The sequence below is a fragment of the Acomys minous genome (assembly GCF_964271855.1).
Source record: "Acomys minous genome assembly, chromosome: 6".
NCBI classification, from domain to species: Eukaryota; Metazoa; Chordata; class Mammalia; order Rodentia; family Muridae; genus Acomys; species Acomys minous.
In genome coordinates, this window is record NC_140487.1 from 26,512,977 (window position 1) to 26,520,653 (window position 7,677).

General features: G+C 38.5%; 1 pseudogene across 1 annotated transcript; it reads right to left on the reverse strand.

Annotated features, from left to right (window-relative positions):
- Positions 1–6,844: 6,844 nt before the first annotated feature.
- On the reverse strand, positions 6,845–7,346 carry LOC311599604 (ubiquitin-ribosomal protein eS31 fusion protein-like; annotated as a pseudogene). Its single transcript has one exon. The product of its transcript is annotated as a ubiquitin-ribosomal protein eS31 fusion protein-like (transcript).
- Between the last annotated feature and the right edge of the window lie 331 nt (positions 7,347–7,677).

A 7,677-nucleotide genomic window follows, 5' to 3' on the forward strand; every position in this document is an offset into this window, starting at 1 on the left:
CAGGATATGCTGCTATCATATCATAGGTCTGTTTTGAAGGTTAAATAAGATGATTTTTTTTTTTTGAGACAGAGTTTCTCTGTGTTAGCCTTGCCTGTCCTGGACTCGCTTTGCAAACCAGGCTGGCCTCAAACTCACAGTGATCTGCCTGCCTCTGCCTCCTGAGTGCTGGGATTAAAGGTGTGCACCACCACGCCCGGCTCAACATAATATATTTTATGCTTACCATTTCTTCAATTGTAGGATGCATGATGTATGATGTGTGTAGTAGACGTTTTGGTTATGTTATGTAAATATGCTTTTGTTTTGATCCAAAGTGTGCGATGTGAAACTGCTTTTAGTTTATCCACAGGTGATAACAGCCTCATGAGAGGGTGTATGATCTTGGTCAACTGAAAACTGCCTCATTCAGGGGATGTGGTCTTTGCCAGCTAGGAAACATCTTTGTGCAGACTCTGAGGAACGGGGGGTTGGGGTAAGGGCAGCAAGAGGTCATTTCGAAACACTCCTAGAGAAGAAGGTTCCGGAGAACTCTTCAAGAAGGCTGCGGCTGATTCGTTCCACTGTTGTTGCTGCTGTTCACTATTGCTGTTTGCTGTTTGCTGTTTGGCTGGACTGATGGAATCCTGCTAATGAAGAGTGGAATTGCCTCCAGGAAACTAAGTCTAAAAAGGTCTACATCCTCTGTCCCTACTAACCTTCTTTCTCTTCTACCTAGGGTCGGTAGGTTGGAAGGGAGGTAGAGGCATTAAGGAACACCAAATAAAGTAGGTTTTAAAAAAATTCAAAGAATAAACATGGCACCTGACATTGGGCACCAAAATATTAATTTATTTTTATAAAAAAAAACATTTGTTTCTCAGTTTCTCAATTAACCCAGCTATCACACAAATAATAGAGACTTTTTAATATTAATAAGAAACTTAAAACACAATAACTGAGCAGTTATTGCTCTGCTATTAACTCTCTAAGCTAATCTGTTTTTCTCCTACCATACTCCCCAGAGATATTTGCACTTTATAGCTTCTTGCTTAGCTATCTCTCCTTGATGACTCCTGGAACTCTGCCTACTCCCTCCTCTAAGTCCTCCTCCTCTGGCTGGCAGGAATTCCATCCTTAATCTCTCTACTACTCAGTGATTGACGGTAAACTGCTTTATTAGCATATCATGGGATAAATGGGGAACCATGTTTACACAACATTATGACAGGAGATTCTCAGAACAAGGATTGTAACCAGATATGAGGGGTACAGAAATCAGCATCCGAATTGTACCATAATCTTATGCCTACAAAAGTGTGTATTCGCTTCTTGTTATTATAATTGAATAGCTAAAATCATTGCCTTATATGAGAAAGGTGGTGGTTCCAGGCTGTGATCCTGACTCCCCACTGTGAATCAGAAATGACATCATTTAAAGAAACATTGTAGGCTACATCTGCTTGCATCACTAGCCAAGAGGCAAAAGCAACAGTTGTGTGAGATTGGACACCAAATATCCTTAGGGGCATAGCACAAATGGCTTCAGGACACTCCTACCAGAATCTACTACCTAAAAGTTCTAGAAGCGCCAACCTAGGAACACAGAGGTACATGTCCTCAACTTTGAGGGACATATCTAAAACCGTAATACAAATTCTAAAATCTGCAATAGTTTCATTTTTAAAGCACTTGATTACATCTATACAGAAGAATAATTGTTACTTCCAGGCAGCTACAGTATCTATTTTCCAATTTTCATTTCAATAGAGACTTGAACTATTTGTTTAGTTTGACTGAATCTTTTCATAGGATTGTATCTCTTGATGCTCCCAAAATTATTTCACACATATGATATTAGTCTAAAGCTTTTGGAGGAGAAAATAAGTAATTGTATAAAATTATAATTAAAGTTAAGAATTGTTGGTGTGTCTAGTTTGTAAGTATAAATGTATTTACAAAGACTATTAGTGTACTTTCAAGGGATACTTAATATCAAAAATGATAATTCCATTAAGAAAAAACATGAAATTAGAGTTATCTAAATTCCAAGGAAACTCAAGTACTATTTAATATTCATTATTGCAGCCCTAGATGTGTTCTAGAAAGGTATACGCATGTCTCTAGAGGACTTGGGAGAAGGACACCAGGATTAGGGTTGATTTCAAGAGTGACAAATGCATTTCATCAAATAGAATTAGTTTAAAAATAAAATCCACATATAATGTGGATCATCTATATTCTATATGTGGCCTGAATAAAAGGAATGTGGGGGCAACCCTGACTCTCTGAAAGTATTTATGAATCCAGTATGAGGCTAATAAATCTTTTTTTTTTTAATTAGTCATTTAAAGAAACAGGAGAAATGTACAGCTGAGAAAATATGAGCCCCATCATCTCCTCTAAGGAACGGTCTTGTGCAGTAGCTATCATAAATATAAGTTAAATGAGTGAAGTTGGGAGCAATATTCCCTCTGGTGTTTTTGCCTGCAGAACACAGAGCTACTTATGAGGGTGGCAGATGTGGCGTGTACACAGAATCTAATCCTTTGCCACTTCCCACAATTTATAACTCATATCATTTTTAAAAAAACACGTTTCCAATTCTATAACTATGTAGTCAATGGAACAAACTCATATTAAAAATGACTATGCTTTATTAAACACATACATGTTATCACAATAATCCGAAAGGCTGGGTGTTATTCTGATCCTCACTGTATAGTTGAGAAAACTGTCATTAGCTTAGAAAGTTGAGAAGTTTCCTCTAGGCCTCAAAATTAGGATGTAGAAGAATCACTATGGGTGACCAAGGTCATTCACTCGGCCATTAAGCTGCTATGCCTCCCTACAGATAGGCAACATGGCCATCCAAGGGACGCCTGACCCAAGGCTTCATTAACATTCCTCCACTAACATGATCATCATAGCTTTATCTCCTCTTAACTTATTACTTACAAGGTTGTTTAAGTCCTTTAAAATATTAAATATTTAATTAGTCCCATTACAGCATTTCCCTGAGGCAAATAGTTAGCCCATATAATTGTTATGTTGGTTAAAAAGGAGAACAAGGGAAGCTTAAGCATAAATTAACAATAATAAAGCAGACCATTACATTTCATGCCTGGACATTAACTTGGAGAACTCCCTTCAAGTAAAACTGCAAGGGTTATCATTAAAATCACTCTTTACAGATGACCTTACTGGTCACACTTTAACTGGGTCTCCACTCAGCCAAAATGACCAGTCAATTCATTAAGGATGAGGTGATCATTCCCAAAGTATCAATCAAAGACTTCTCCATCAAAATGACCTGAGGGTTTTGTCCCAAATGGAGACTTTTGTCCTTACATGAATTATGGTACCGCATTCTTAACAAACATTTCTAGGTACTTCTGGAACAATACATACACATAATACATTATTTTCTAAAATAATAGTTAGAAATGTATTTTCTTACAAGTTGGAAAAATCTTGTCAGAGTTGGACCCATGTTTCATTCAATAAACATCACACTCAGGCAGAGAATCCACAGTTTACCTGAGCTTCGCCACTGTTTAATGTTGAGCAGCCTTAACATGACACACTGAACTTTTACTTTTTAAATCTGCTTTTAGTTAATATGTGTCCACACACTTTAATAACCATCCTTCGGAACTCTAGATAAGAAACAAACAAACAAAAAAAACCCTTTCTTTATTTTAAAACGGACTTAAAAACTAACCTATATGCTCTCAAAACACACAGGTGCCCTCTGTTATATAATCAAGATTCCTTCTCAGCCATGAGACTTCCCAGAGGAGACAAATGCTTCTCTGCAGGATGCCAGCATCCCTGCCAACAGGCCTCGCAGCCTTATTCTCCTCCAGGCAAAAGAAGGACATTTTATCAGTTTAGTTTACATAGTTCTGTACAAATTCAAATGCACGGATTTAACAGTAACTAAAAACCCCTACTCCAGATATATCTGATGTGCAGAGGGGGCTTGTTGACGGGATGCAGTACATGACCCATTTAGACTAAGTGACACTCTTGTCACTATGTCCTGCTATTTGACCATTAAGAAAAACACACTGCTGTACGCTGTTTTCAGTTCCCCCCCAAAACTGCCTCGCAAAATCTAACTTCAAAATGATGACCTTAGCATTTAATTAAAGGCAACGATGTCATATTTACTAGTTGTTTTTTAAAAACAAAATTATTATGCTACCTTAAGAATTTTCAGACAAATAGCTGCCTTATGTGATTTCTTAGAATTCAGTGGCAGAAAAATATGTTCCCGCCTACATGACTCCAGTCATCCTGCCCTGAAAGCCAGGCAGCTTCGTACATTTCCCTGCTTGGCCTCACTGTCCAAAGGACAGTAGTGCAAGTTAGTTTTCAAGTACAGCAACTAATTCATTTTACAGGTATGTTTCAAGTGAGCTTCGCCTTCCTAATTTGTTTCTGTAATTTCTCTTTTATCTTGCTCTTTTAAGTGAACTTTTTCACTAGAAGTAACTTCTCATGTTTGAAAGGAATAAACAAAGAAGGCTAAAATATAATAAGGCTTAAGAAAGCAAGTCTGAAGGAGAGCATGGCAAGATCACCTGGATATAGAGAGAGGAAAAAGCAGTTAGGGCAGAATCAATTTTCCACATTTTATGATCACAAGGCCATTTGAACTGACAGTAATACCATCAAAGCATATCACTAATAAACCGCACAGGTGCAAGCATAATACATGACCCTTGTCAGACAAGCTTAAAACGAGCTGCGGAGGCGGAACAACCAACAGATACTGACATCCAGTCCAACTGTCATCTACCTTTGCAATGCCTTGTAGTTAACTATCTAAAACTATTTTTAAGAATCACACTTCTACTCTGGATCTTTAATGTACATGCAAACCGCGTGAGATTTGCCTTAAAATTCAGTTTTCCTCTGGATCCCATAGTATTGAGACGTAGAGTATTTTCATTTACTGAAGGCCTGAGTCAGGTAATTGGGACTGCAATGTCAACCCTCAGCAGTGGCAAAGGCCAAGCCAAACCTGAGCCTTGTCACTTGCCATGTGCCTTACCCATCAGTTACCCATCCTCTACAACAGAATAGACGATGAAAGGACAAGAACATGGTCAATTAATTCTCTCTGTAAACACTGTTTGTTTATTGGGTTTTTTTGGAAAATTTTTTATTAGTGTAAATGAATACTAATGGGGTAGAATATTTTATTTCAACACATGCATAAAACATGCACTGATAAAATCAGGGTAGTTCCTCTTAACATGTCATTTCTTAGATCTTCAAACTCTTCTGTTCTAAAATGTTCTAAATTATATGTGAACTTAACCTATGCTGTAGGCTTTTGTCAACTTAACCACCCTCCCCACAGTCCTGTGAAACACCAGGACCTACACTTTTAACTCATCTGTGTTTGAGTACCTGTGATGCAACCTCTCTTTACTGAGGTTTATTGAGAATAAAAACATTCTGCCTTTGTCATGAAAGGCATCACCTTCAGGGTTTAATACAAAATAAAAACCAAGAGTTTATTAAAATTTTACATGTAAAAGATCATTATTAATACTTATATGTGGTGGTGGGCATGTGTGTGCTTAAATAAAGTTGCACTCACTTCAGGCTCCTCTAAGTACTAGAAAACAAAAAAACTATTATCCTGGTTTTTACTTAATAAACATCTCAAAATAAGGTAAGATGTTCAAGGTCTGGAGCGTCACTGAGAAAAGACTCCATATTTTTAGGGACAGTAGCAGAAGCAAGAAACTAAAGAAGAATCTTCCCTCCATGGATACATTTTTGTGATTTACATACAAATCCCCACCTACACCTTCTTTAAGGGCAAACAGTCATGGTAAATAAGCTCAAAATGAGGTTTTTCACTACCAACTCCATAGGATGAAGAAAAGAATGAATCAATAAACACACAAATAGAACTCATAAAACTTCTCAGCACTGTATTAACTTAGGTGACTTAATTAAACACTGTGTTACTAATCCCCCAAGAAAGGCACCATCCTAAAAAGTTTCTAACTACACTCAGGGAAGTTTCTTGTGGGCCTTTCAATTGATTTTTGGTACGAGGTTATTTTCAGGGTTCAGGGAAAACAGTTCTTTCCCTTTTGAAAAATCAAACTCTAGCATGAAATATACAGAAGCCTTGGAGAGTTTCCGTCTAATAAGCAGAAATGGTATTTTGCTATACCTAAACTATGATGAAATCTTTGAAACTGCAGAGCCAGAAGCCAAGCCCTCAGGAGACTAATAACACTTTAACATTTCCCGTTCACATGTGAATGTTAATTCCACTCTCTGAAGAGAGCTGCCAAAATGGCATTCATTAAGATTAAAACCATATTACTATAGAATGGGAAATTTATATGTATGCTTCCTATAAAATGCAAATATTACCAGAGAATGGGTCTCCACTGAGTTCTTTCTGCACCTATTCCTTGGCAGAGTTAAATCACACTGCGGAAGCCCTTTCACGGAGGCAGTATAAAATTATAAAGAGGCAGGCACTTGCTGCTCAGCTGCCAAGGTGGCCCCACAGGCTGTTGACAGCCCTGTACACCTCTGATGAATGCCTGTGCGGGGGAACAAGAGCTGCGCTCCGGTGATGGAGGCCAGCAGGGGGCAGTTCAGAACTCGGAACGCCTGTAAAACCCATCTTCTGGCTAACACCGTCTCACCCTTGTCCCCGGCATTGTACTTGGTTAAGTCCTCTGAGGATGTGACTGTTGTTGGCTTTTCCCTCAGGACTAACAAGAAGGAAAGAGTACAATTTTAAAAAATAGATTTTAAGAAGCCCACCATTGCATTTTTCCACTGTATTTTTTCAAACAGTTGTTTTAATAAATTTTTTTCAATTCCTTCTTTTTATTAAATTATGCACAACTACTTGTCTTCTGGTTTGTTGCAACAGTAAGTCAGACAACACTTGCCACAGTAATGGCTGTCAAAGTGGCTAGCCATGAACACTCCAGCACGACATTCATCAGAAGGACACTCTCGGCGAAGTCGGCTAATTTTGCCATTTTCATCCACCTTATAGTATTTCAGCACAGCCAACTTCACCTTCTTCCTCTTACGCTTATTCTTCTTGGGAGTGGTGTAAGACTTCTTCTTCCTTTTCTTAGCACCACCACGAAGTCTCAACACAAGATGAAGGGTGGACTCCTTTTGAATGTTGTAGTCTGACAAAGTGCGGCCATCTTCCAGCTGCTTACCAGCAAAGATCAACCTTTGCTGATCAGGAGGAATTCCTTCCTTATCCTGGATCTTGGCCTTTACATTTTCTATAGTATCCGAGGGTTCAACCTCGAGCATGATGGTCTTCCCGTAAGGGTCTTCACAAAAATCTGCATCTTGGCAGTGGCTCCACCGCAGATGGCGGATCGGAAAGGCTGTTTTTAATAAATTTAATAATGTTTTAATAAATTTTTAGATAAAGCATTAATTAGAAAATACTTCTGCCCACTAAATATGTACGACTTTTCCCCCCCATAATCAGGATTCCTCTAAACTGTCTAGATACCAGCTCAGTGTCCTCCAGTGCAGCTCAACCCTGACACAATAGAGAGTTGGCTGACATCACATCCTGCAGTTTGAGGTCTCAGTCCCACAAGACTGCTCCACCTCAGATGCCTATTATAAGTCCAAGCTCCCAGCACTTCTTACCTCCAGCTACAAATCAAA